The following is a 13,407-nucleotide window of genomic DNA, read 5'->3' as shown; positions in this document are numbered from 1 at the left end:
TTTTCAATGATGACTTTCGATGATTGCTTTTAATGACGCTTTAATTTTTGTATTATGTTGAGACATGTATCTTCTTCTTTAACTTGCTTGGGAACATTCTATTGTACATTTATTTTTATGGAATTTCTTTCAAAAAGTATAACCGTCAGACGAAAAATTCTAGCCAACTTAAAAGAAGACTTCAAATCTATATATATAAAAATCAATGCCACTTTTCGTTGTAATCTTATAACTCAACAATGCCTTTACCGATTTGGTTAATTTTGGTCTTGAATTATTTGTGGAAGTCTAGAGAAGGTTTGTACGTAAAGAAAATTAAAAAAAAATCTTGAGAAAGTGTAAAACCAACGCCTTTCTATACTCCCATATACAAACAATTTGTACTAATACTTAAAAGCCAATTTGAACCTTTGGAAAAACAATCGAAGAAAGTAATGTTAGTATGGTCAAACAAATTTAATGTGATCATATGTCATTTCATTTTATAAGCTATAATTATTACTTTGTTGGGTTTATATTTTCCAAAATATTGTTGAATTATTGAGTGAAGTTACAATGCCACGAGCAAGACGACTAAACATAGGCCGGCGAACGCGTAATGCAAATCAAGTGGCGTTATTAAGACGGTCTGAGCCTACAGATGAACGCACACAAGCTAATGCATCGCAGAGTGAACGTTCTGCACAGAATAGATCTGTTGACCCTGTACCTGTACTTAATCTTGCACGGCGATCACGAATACGTCGTGCTGTTTTGGATGAAATGCTGCGTGCTGCTTTTATTTACAATATTCATATTGATTAAACGAGTAGTATGTACGGATACATTGGAATGATGGACGCAATATGTCCACATTGTGATGCAGCTAACTTTCCAGGTGAAACGCCCGGCATGTGTTGTACTGTAAAGTAAGATTGCCACCATTAGAAACTCCACCCGAACCATTGTATTCATTTATTTTTGGGACATCTCAAACGTCGAAGCAGTTTTTGAGTAATATTCAGCAATTCAATTCGGCATTTCAAATGACTTCTTTTGGTGCTACTAAAATTATTAGAGATAATTTTATGCCGACTTTTAAGGTTAGTACCTCAACAGGATTGTTTCATGCTTATATCAATCTGAATCATAAAGTCTTAAAAATTCTGATTCAACATCTACCTAAAATTGCTTACATGTTTTACAGATTCAGGGCCAGATTCATCATCAAGCTGGTTCGTTATTGCCATACCCCGACGCTGATTATCAATTTTTGCAAATTTATTTTATTGGTGATGAAAATGGTGAATTGGATCAACGTTGTGCAATTGTTTCAAATACAAGACGAGAAATTATTCGTGAGCTACAAAGGTTTTTCCATCAGCATAACGCATTAGTTCAATTGTTCAAAATTGCTCTTGATCGTATGCCATCTGATAGTCACAAAATTGTAATAAGGGCTGATAGAACACCTTTTGGAGAACATGCAAGGCCATTCAATGCACCGACAATTGATGAGGTTGCAATTGTTATCCTTGATGATCAGTTTCCATCCCGTGATATTGTACTTCATCGCAGAAATGATCAATTACAACGTGTTTCGGAACTTCATCCTAGTTACGATGCATTACAATACCCAATATTGCATTGGAAAGGTGACGATGGCTACCATATCAATATACCAATGATTGATCCACGAACAGGTGAATAATTGATCTATTTTCAGTTCGTTAACATTTCATTTGTATACATTTCTAATGTCAGGTTTTGCACTTATTTTCAGGTCTACATGTACAGAAAAAAGTTAGTGCCATGAACTTTTATTCGTATCGATTGATGGTTCGTCCACAAGAACAAAATTATATCTTGAGGTGTGGTAAACTATATCATCAGTACATCGTTGATATGTATGCCAAAATAGATACTGGACGTCTTAATTTTATTCGTTTTAACCAAGCAAAATTAAGATCCGAGGAATATATTCATTTGCGAGGTGCGATAATGAATGATGCTAATGTTAACGACATTGGACTTTTAACTATATTGCCATCGTCGTATATTGGTAGCCCACGGCATATGAACGAATATGCACAAGACGCAATGTCTTATGTACGAAAATACGGTCGACCGGATCTGTTCATTACATTTACATGTAATCTAAAGTGGGATGACATCAAAAACAATTTATTTGAAGGACAGTCTACAACTGATCGTCATGACATCACAGCACGTGTTTTTCGGCAAAAATTGAAAGCACTTATTTATTTAATTGTAAAATTATGTGTATTTGGAGAGGTTCGTTGCCATATGTACTCCATCGAATGGCAAAAAAGGGGATTGCCGCACGCACATATATTAAATTGGCTGGTACATAAAATAACTCCGGATCAAATTGATAACGTTATATCAGCTGAAATTCCTGATCAAACTGTCGATCCTGAGTTATTTCACGTTGTCGTTAAAAACATGATACATGGTCCGTGCGGTGAACTAAATATGAATTCGCCATGTATGATTGATGGAAAGTGTTCGAAACGATACCCAAGGCAATTGACTTCAAACACAATAACTGGCAATGACGGATATCCTTTGTATCGACGTAGATCACCTAATGATAATGGCAAAACGGCAACCATTAGAATGCGTAATCAGGACGTTGAAGTTGATAATCGTTGGGTGGTTCCGTTTTGTCCATTATTATCGAAAATATTCAATGCTCATATAAATGTGGAATATTGTAATTCAATCAAATCCATTAAATATATTTGCAAGTATGTAAATAAAGGAAGCGATATGGCTGTTTTCGGTGTTACTGGTGATAATAGAAATGATGAAATTACTCAGTATCAAATGGGGCGCTATATAAGTAGTAATGAAGCTGTCTGGAGGATTATGTCATTTCCAATGCATGAAAGACATCCGGTAGTTGTTCACTTGGCTGTGCATCTTGAAAATGGCCAACGTATTTATTTTAATGAAGCAAATGTATTGGAAAGAGCAGAACAAACACCAGCGACTATGTTGACCGCTTTTTTTAAATTATGCGAAACTGATGCATTTGCGATAAATTTGTTATATTTTGATGTGCCCCAGTTTACACATGGAATGTGTCTTCAATCCAGGCATTTTCCAAACAGATGCTATTGTGAGAATATATACAGTACATCCTGCAGAGTGTTTTTATTTGCGATTGTTATTAGTTAACGTCAATGGCCCAAAATCACTTCAAGAATTGAGAACAGTCAATGGTCTGATAAATATAATAATGTAAATATAATGGAGTTTTAAATAGCTAGCAATTTAAAATATTTTTTTGTTTGAATAAATGAACTTAATAATGATTTTTTTTATTACTATGCCTTATACGTAGCGAAGCACGTACCGGGCAGCTAGTTATGATATAAATGTATCCCCATCCCCACAAGTTTGTGACAGGAAAGAAAATGGCCGTTTTTGATTTTCCTTGACATAATATTTGAATGGAAAACTAAACGTAAAAACAGAAAAGTGTGTGTTTACAAAATAAACAGTATTAAGGAAACTTGTTTCAAAACTCTACCAACAACATAAAGTCATTAGACTTCTTCCTTCTTCATCCCAAAAAGAAAATATTTTCGTCCTTTTTATAATTGTGATGATGATGACTGTGTTTTTTTATCTCCTTTTATTTTAAATACGGCAGGAAGTATCATACCAAAAATCCATTATTTTCAATAGTATCTTTTTTTTGAAGAAATATTTGTTGATGCCAACCAATTTAAGATAAAAAAAGAGTTCATATGTTTATATGTACGCGTAATATACAAATTTTAGAAGCCTAGGGATATTTTTTTAGGAGATGACTTTTTTGTAGAAATTAATTTTGTCGTAGCCTAATGTTTATGTTGATACAATATATTAAAGTGGTTCATAAGTAAAATTTTAGACTTATAGCCCAAACAAAAAAAATGAGACGAAAATTGGAGATGAAAATACATAAAGAACATAAAATGGTTCTCCCCTACACAAAAATTGTGGACAAAAAAATATAAAAAAATGTAAGTGGAATTTACAAAGGTTTTCTAAGAAAAACCTGTCGGCTTAACTAAATTGAACAATTTTCATAATACAAAGCTTCTTTCATTGATAAAGTAGTTGATATAAAAAAAGCAAATTATTAACACTCTGATGATTCGATAAGAGCAGCAATTAAAGTTCCTTACAGTTTTGAGTTCAGTAAAACTTCACACTTATTTACGAAGTGTGCCAACACTTGAAGTTATTAAAAAGCTAAGTATTTTAAAGTATATTAGCTATAAAAATGTTGGAATAATCTCAAAATTAAATCAAAAATTAAATATTTTTTGTTATAAATTTTGAAAGTAGGTAATCCTAAGGGAATGTCTAAATGTTTTTAAAAAACTAAATATGTGTGTATTATTAAGGTATGTTTTCAGGGAAAACGCACTTTTAGATATTCAAAATATCACTTAATCCAAAACACTGAGCATTTACAATGAAATTTTTTACCATTTTATTAAAAATTGGGACTAATAAATTGTAATTTTATTTGTAAATTAGATTTAAATTGTTTTTGAAAAAATGTACGAATAATGTAATTTTTTCCAAAACAAAGAACGCTTTTATTGTAATTTTAATGAAGAAAAATAGAATTTGACTTCTGGTGCTTAGATTCAAATGATTAAATAGGGTAATTCTTAATGAAAGGTACTAAAGATTAAAAGGGGTTTTGCTTATTTTAAACATATTCAACATTGAATAACCATTTTTAATTTAAATTGTATTTTAAATTACAAAACTAGATTCTAGATAAAATTTGTGATTCATTTTAATATCTTACTTAAGTTTTGGAAATTTGTATTAGTTATGAGTCTTTATTTGATTTTTTTTTTGATGTTTTAAGAAAACCTTGAATTCGGTACTTTCATGATATTGAAAAATACTATTTTCTTACAATTTTCAAAACTATTTTTTTAAAATAAATTTAAGGTTTCCTTAAGATTTTTGTGAGGTAGTTTAAGTCTAAAAAAACCTTTCCCACCAGTGTAATTTTAGATCAAAGTTTTAAAATGTTTGCCGATGGTACGTTAAGTGGCTAATTTAAACGAATTGCAAAATACAAAATAATCAAGTTTCTTTTTAAAACAATAACAATGCATTTGCACTTTAAAAACTCAATGAAATAAAACAATTTATATTTTTTTCGTAAAATTACAAAACTTTCGTTTTGGCTTTTGTATTTAACGAAAGCTAAAAATTACTTTAGATTTTTTTTATATTCACTAAAAAATATAAATATTCCTCTTGCAAAGAGTCTAAAATTCCTTAAATACACAATTTTTGTGCATGTCTTTTAAAATAAAGGTTTTCTAGTGCTAAAATGCACTAACATTCTATTAAACCTTTTAAAATTACATTACATAATTAAGTATGGGTGTCAACATAAAATTTTTCGGGTTTTTGTCATCTGGTTATTTTTGGATTAATCAATTGATAGCTTCTTTTAGAAAAATTAAATAAATCTTTATTTTTTCGATGGAAGTTCCTTAAATGAAAATTTATATTTTCACAAAAATTTATATTTGAAATATTTTTAAATGATTAAAAAGTCTTATATTCGAATACCGATTTTAAATTCTTTTTACCTCATAAGTTTTTATAATATGCCGCTAATGCTAAAAACAACCAAAAACTGGCTTAGTTCAAAATATCTCTAACAATAAATTGTATAATAAATTTGGAAAATACAAAATCTTAATCTTCTAGATACAATTTTTGAATCATTTTAATATCACACTTAGCTTTTGGAAATTTGAATTAGTAATGAGTCTTAATTTGACTTTTTTGAAGTTTTGAATAAAACCTTGAATTTCATACTTTCATAATTGAAAAATACGTTTTGAACTTTAATTTAACTATTTTCCTAAATTTTTATGAGACAGGTGAAATCTACCAACAATTTTTTCGAATACTTAGAATTTCATATTTTATATGGAACAATGTAAATATGTATTTCAACTGAATATTGAAGAAAAGAATTCTAAATTTGGAAACCATCACGGATCTTATTAAAACAAACATCTGCTTCAGATATTTAGAAAGTCTCAAAATAACTTATAAATTCTTGTTTTTCCGAATTTTTAAAAGTAATATGTGCCTCAAAAACCTTGTCGACCAGTTTAATTTTTCAAAGTATTTTAAACGTTGGGCTATGAAACGTTAAGTGGCTTGTACCCTGTTTTGAATTTCTGGATATAAATTTTGAATTCAAAAGAATTGCAAAAGAAAAATTAATCAAGTTTGTGTTGAAAGTAAAAACAATCCATTTAAAAATGCTCTTCAAAAACTTAATGAACTAAAATAATATATATGTTTTTGGTAAAACTACAAAATTTTTATTTTGGCACTTGTTTTTAAGGAAAGCTAAAAATTAATTGAGAATTTTTTTTATTTTCTGAAAAGTACCTATAAATCTACCATTTTTAAGGACTCTAAAATTCTATTTATAAATGTGCATGTCTTCTGGAAGTCTGTTTAAATGCACCAACATTTCATTGAATTTTTTAAACTACATTCAGGTTTTAAAAAGTTAAAAATATTTATGAGCCACAATATTGGACAAATTTTTTGACAATTCTTGGATAAATTCATTGACAGTTCCTTTCAGAAGAAATAAATTCTTGCCAAAAATACTAATAAACTGATTTAACGTCTCAAATATCACAACCTAAAAAAGCTAAATCTTTATTTTTTTATTGAAGTTCTTTAAATGAAGATTTGGTTTATCACAAAAATTTGGATTTGAAATAGTTTGAGGATCTAGAAATTTAGAAATATCGCATTTTTCAGGAATTGTTTTCCTTAATTACAAAATTGAAGATCTAAAAGAGGAGTATCATTTTTAATTCAATAAACATCAAAATTGACACTCTTTCAGTTTTAAATTTTTTTCTTAAAGCCACACCCATAAAATGCAGTCAAAGTTTGATTTGTTAATTTTCATAGTGAATTTCATATAAATAAAAAAAGAAAAATATTTCATACATTTTACACTTTTACAAATATTTGTTTTCAACGAGTGATATAAAAATTTTCACAACTATCGTTTATTAAAAATTACTAAGGAACTCAAATTCAAAATTTGTTCTCCCAGATTCGATCGAAAAATAAATAATTCCAAACAAATTTTACTTTTGGTTACAAATAAAAAGATAGTAATAATTAGAATCTAACAGTTTTTATAAATTGAATCGAAGACTCATTTCAAACAATAGAAAAACAATAATTCAAAAAAGATACAAAAGCAATTAATCCTTCAAAAATGTTTGATAAATTCACGTTTGATACGTTTTAGAAAATCAATGTCTTTATCAAGTTCCAATTTCACCTAAAATAGTTTTAAAATTATAAATTCGACTTACCGGAAATAATCACAAAAATGGGATTCCTCCTCTGCACTGTTAAAATCAAAACTATTTCTTTTAAATAATTTTCAATCTACAAACACTGTGTATTTTTTGATAAATTTCGTTTTAAAAATTTCAGCTGCACCTTTGAAAACTATTTTTTGCCACTTTACACACTTTAATTGAAAAATCAAAAAACAATGGAAAATTATTTCACACACTATAAATCGGATCTTTTTCTGTTTTTTCTCTTTTTTAATTTTCTTATATCCGGTTAACAGTTCTTTAACGCTTTTTATCCACTTGTTGGTTGTAACGGAAAAAATTAACGTTGATGATGATGGCAGCAGATTGCTCCGTTGGAAAAAAGCTGCTTCGGGATGTGCACACAAGTCAATTGTTCGTTGATGTTTAAAAGAGCTGTGATCCGAGTTCTTCCTTTATATGGAAACAATGTCTGCCCACAGCAAGCAGCACAAGCACAAGTCATTTCCTCCCAAAAACTCATCCCTTATACACTCTTTATGTCATGTTTTGAACGCACCAAAAACAACAATAGCGGTGTTATCAGTGTGTAACAAGTTGGTGGCAAAAAGCTGCTGCTGCTGCTTCTGCTGTTGCTGGTAGGGTAGTGTTGTTGTCATTCCTACAGTCTTGGTCCTACCACCCCATCATATGGAACTGATTTCACCCCCATCAACAGCAACAAGCGGCAGCGTCGCACTCATCCAAACAACCAAAAGAGACATCGTGATGGTTTCGCTTTTGGGGGATGATACTCACGAAGGGTGACGAAGGCGACCGACGACGACGAACGCTGCTGATGGTTATAGGGTATTCAGGAAAAGCCCAAGCTAAAACCAAAGCCAAGAAGTCTGTGTGACTTTTGGCTTTTGCGGACATGCGTTTTCCGAGCCATATTATTTTTGAGCGAGATTAGTATCCTCGGTCCTTGGTCCTGTTGGTATTGTTGAGTTTTGTTTTGTTCGAGAGAAGGACAACGCAACGCAAGAAAAAAAAAGAAGCGGAAACCATTGGCGTTGTTGAATTAATTAAACTGCGAGCAATTGCTTTGTCATTTTTGTAAATAAACGGTTGTTTGGATCCTTTATTTTCTATTAACTGGACATGGGACATGCACATGGACACTCACTTAGTCCGAAGCATCAAAGTGGACATTGCGGACAAATAATTGGACTTGGTGAAAGGAGAAAAGATGGTTAAGACAATTATTATGAAGACGCTCAACAAGCTAAATGAGTTTTGCTCTTTTTTCAGTTCAAGATCATTTTTATTTGATTTGCGGACAATTATTGCTGCTGACTCTGACAAAAATTGTTCTTTTGTTCTTTGGAGTGGGAATAAGGACATTTTTGTTTTTAAGTTGAAGGTTTTGTGGGGGTTGAGGCACATATAAGGGTGTTTATTTGTTTTCTTAATAAAATAATAAAAGTGACGACACCGGTACACCACAAAATAAGCACTTGTTGCTTCTTAGTTATTGCAGGGTATCTATTTTGTGTTGTTAACTTTATCTCAAGTACGTAATGTGGACTTAAATCATTGTGAATATGTCGTCAAACATTTATTACCGCATTCAATATTGTTTTTGAAGCAATAAGCTATTGGTGATATAGGTAATGTAATATAGTGTCTAGTTGTATGGAGTTTTATAACTTTAGCAAACAAAATAAAAACCATGAAAGAGTTCAATTGCACGTACTTGCTCTCATACTCATTGAAGGCTATAAGCTTATAAATCATTGACCATATAATGTACTATAGTTTAATGGTTGAGTTTAATTTAAAGGACATAAAGTAGATACCTAAACGATATAAAAACATATAGGTAATGAAAGAGGTTCATTCAGGACAGGATACGTGTGCAAACAAATTTTAAGAATGTCCTTTTCATTTCTTTCAAAACAAACATCGTAGACGGAAAAGATTTTTTTTCTGAAATTTTAAAGCAAGGATTTAAGGCTCTCCAAACATTCTTTTATCGATTTGTGTTTATTGATATTGAGGATAAAATTATTATTTTTTAAAGATTTATTCAGAACCATATTTATTCAACTATTTGATTGATGAGACTTAGAAGTCAAAAATATTCTCTATGTTAACCTACTTAATCTCAATTCTCGAAATATATGAGAATGTTATGTATTCCAAGAAGTAAAATATAGAGATGATCAATTTTAAAAGTCCACCTTTCTGCAGAAATTTTAGTTTTACTCATAGCTGCTATGCTAATATATTCTTTTCCTTTGACCTTTAATGGTTGTTTTGAAGCCTACGTCAAACCATATCAATTTTGAAAATAAAAAGATGTCTTGTCTTAAATTTAGTTTTGTGCTATGGCGTTGACGTGAATAATAATCCCTGTTTCAACAATGCCAAAAATTAGTGTCTCAGCATTATGTTTCTTCGGAAACTATAGAGAGAAAATTTTTTTGCTTCAGAATTTTTTATTTTGAAAAGATTTAATTTATGGTAAACCTCTTTATAAATTTAATTGTTTTATTTCGCTATACAATTGACTGCCTTTTTGTAAATAACTTATTTTAGTTAATTTTTGAGTAGACGTAATTTAGAAATCAGATACAATCATAGCTTCTTATAAAGGGTAATTCAGTTGGCTTAAAAGTGTAGAATACAATTGTATTCAAATAATTTTACTTCAGACCAATAAATAAAATAAAGTTCGGAAATTTTACGAACTTACACATAGTCCAAAAAGTATCCGTACAGCAGCTTTCTTTATATTGATTTTGAGCTAAAATATTTATTATAATCTATATATATAAAAATCAATGCCACTTTTCGTTGTAATCTTATAACTCAACAATGCCTTTACCGATTTGGTTAATTTTGGTCTTGAATTATTTGTGGAAGTCTAGAGAAGGTTTGTACGTAAAGAAAATTAAAAAAAAAATCTTGAGAAAGTGTAAAACCAACGCCTTTCTATACTCCCATATACAAACAATTTGAACTAATACTTAAAAGCCAATTTGAACCTTTGGAAAAACAATCGAAGAAAGTAATGTTAGTATGGTCAAACAAATTTAATGTGATCATATGTCATTTCATTTTATAAGCTATAATTATTACTTTGTTGGGTTTATATTTTCCAAAATATTGTTGAATTATTGAGTGAAGTTACAATGCCACGAGCAAGACGACTAAACATAGGCCGGCGAACGCGTAATGCAAATCAAGTGGCGTTATTAAGACGGTCTGAGCCTACAGATGAACGCACACAAGCTAATGCATCGCAGAGTGAACGTTCTGCACAGAATAGATCTGTTGACCCTGTACCTGTACTTAATCTTGCACGGCGATCACGAATACGTCGTGCTGTTTTGGATGAAATGCTGCGTGCTGCTTTTATTTACAATATTCATATTGATTAAACGAGTAGTATGTACGGATACATTGGAATGATGGACGCAATATGTCCACATTGTGATGCAGCTAACTTTCCAGGTGAAACGCCCGGCATGTGTTGTACTGTAAAGTAAGATTGCCACCATTAGAAACTCCACCCGAACCATTGTATTCATTTATTTTTGGGACATCTCAAACGTCGAAGCAGTTTTTGAGTAATATTCAGCAATTCAATTCGGCATTTCAAATGACTTCTTTTGGTGCTACTAAAATTATTAGAGATAATTTTATGCCGACTTTTAAGGTTAGTACCTCAACAGGATTGTTTCATGCTTATATCAATCTGAATCATAAAGTCTTAAAAATTCTGATTCAACATCTACCTAAAATTGCTTACATGTTTTACAGATTCAGGGCCAGATTTATCATCAAGCTGGTTCGTTATTGCCATACCCCGACGCTGATTATCAATTTTTGCAAATTTATTTTATTGGTGATGAAAATGGTGAATTGGATCAACGTTGTGCAATTGTTTCAAATACAAGACGAGAAATTATTCGTGAGCTACAAAGGTTTTTCCATCAGCATAACGCATTAGTTCAATTGTTCAAAATTGCTCTTGATCGTATGCCATCTGATAGTCACAAAATTGTAATAAGGGCTGATAGAACACCTTTTGGAGAACATGCAAGGCCATTCAATGCACCGACAATTGATGAGGTTGCAATTGTTATCCTTGATGATCAGTTTCCATCCCGTGATATTGTACTTCATCGCAGAAATGATCAATTACAACGTGTTTCGGAACTTCATCGTAGTTACGATGCATTACAATACCCAATATTGCATTGGAAAGGTGACGATGGCTACCATATCAATATACCAATGATTGATCCACGAACAGGTGAATAATTGATCTATTTTCAGTTCGTTAACATTTCATTTGTATACATTTCTAATGTCAGGTTTTGCACTTATTTTCAGGTCTACATGTACAGAAAAAAGTTAGTGCCATGAACTTTTATTCGTATCGATTGATGGTTCGTCCACAAGAACAAAATTATATCTTGAGGTGTGGTAAACTATATCATCAGTACATCGTTGATATGTATGCCAAAATAGATACTGGACGTCTTAATTTTATTCGTTTTAACCAAGCAAAATTAAGATCCGAGGAATATATTCATTTGCGAGGTGCGATAATGAATGATGCTAATGTTAACGACATTGGACTTTTAACTATATTGCCATCGTCGTATATTGGTAGCCCACGGCATATGAACGAATATGCACAAGACGCAATGTCTTATGTACGAAAATACGGTCGACCGGATCTGTTCATTACATTTACATGTAATCTAAAGTGGGATGACATCAAAAACAATTTATTTGAAGGACAGTCTACAACTGATCGTCATGACATCACAGCACGTGTTTTTCGGCAAAAATTGAAAGCACTTATTTATTTAATTGTAAAATTATGTGTATTTGGAGAGGTTCGTTGCCATATGTACTCCATCGAATGGCAAAAAAGGGGATTGCCGCACGCACATATATTAAATTGGCTGGTACATAAAATAACTCCGGATCAAATTGATAACGTTATATCAGCTGAAATTCCTGATCAAACTGTCGATCCTGAGTTATTTCACGTTGTCGTTAAAAACATGATACATGGTCCGTGCGGTGAACTAAATATGAATTCGCCATGTATGATTGATGGAAAGTGTTCGAAACGATACCCAAGGCAATTGACTTCAAACACAATAACTGGCAATGACGGATATCCTTTGTATCGACGTAGATCACCTAATGATAATGGCAAAACGGCAACCATTAGAATGCGTAATCAGGACGTTGAAGTTGATAATCGTTGGGTGGTTCCGTTTTGTCCATTATTATCGAAAATATTCAATGCTCATATAAATGTGGAATATTGTAATTCAATCAAATCCATTAAATATATTTGCAAGTATGTAAATAAAGGAAGCGATATGGCTGTTTTCGGTGTTACTGGTGATAATAGAAATGATGAAATTACTCAGTATCAAATGGGGCGCTATATAAGTAGTAATGAAGCTGTCTGGAGGATTATGTCATTTCCAATGCATGAAAGACATCCGGTAGTTGTTCACTTGGCTGTGCATCTTGAGAATGGCCAACGTATTTATTTTAATGAAGCAAATGTATTGGAAAGAGCAGAACAAACACCAGCGACTATGTTGACCGCTTTTTTTAAATTATGCGAAACTGATGCATTTGCGATAAATTTGTTATATTTTGATGTGCCCCAGTTTACACATGGAATGTGTCTTCAATCCAGGCATTTTCCAAACAGATGCTATTGTGAGAATATATACAGTACATCCTGCAGAGTGTTTTTATTTGCGATTGTTATTAGTTAACGTCAATGGCCCAAAATCACTTCAAGAATTGAGAACAGTCAATGGTCTGATAAATATAATAATGTAAATATAATGGAGTTTTAAATAGCTAGCAATTTAAAATATTTTTTTGTTTGAATAAATGAACTTAATAATGATTTTTTTTATTACTATGCCTTATACGTAGCGAAGCACGTACCGGGCAGCTAGTAATATATTAAAAACAAGTATTTTGAAAATCACTACAAATT

General features: G+C 31.3%; 1 protein-coding gene across 1 annotated transcript in view; it reads right to left on the bottom strand.

The window, feature by feature from the left end:
* Positions 1–7,783, bottom strand: part of LOC129940153 (allatostatin-A) — a 68,172-nt gene extending 60,389 nt beyond the window's left edge. The window contains exon 1 of the mRNA XM_056048403.1: positions 7,401–7,783. The gene's annotated coding sequence lies outside the window, so the exon portion shown is untranslated. The remainder of the gene's footprint in view (positions 1–7,400) is intronic.
* Between the last annotated feature and the right edge of the window lie 5,624 nt (positions 7,784–13,407).

This window comes from Eupeodes corollae, chromosome 1 (genome assembly GCF_945859685.1).
Source record: "Eupeodes corollae chromosome 1, idEupCoro1.1, whole genome shotgun sequence".
NCBI lineage: Eukaryota > Metazoa > Arthropoda > Insecta > Diptera > Syrphidae > Eupeodes > Eupeodes corollae.
This window is presented reverse-complemented; position numbering and strand designations above follow the sequence as displayed.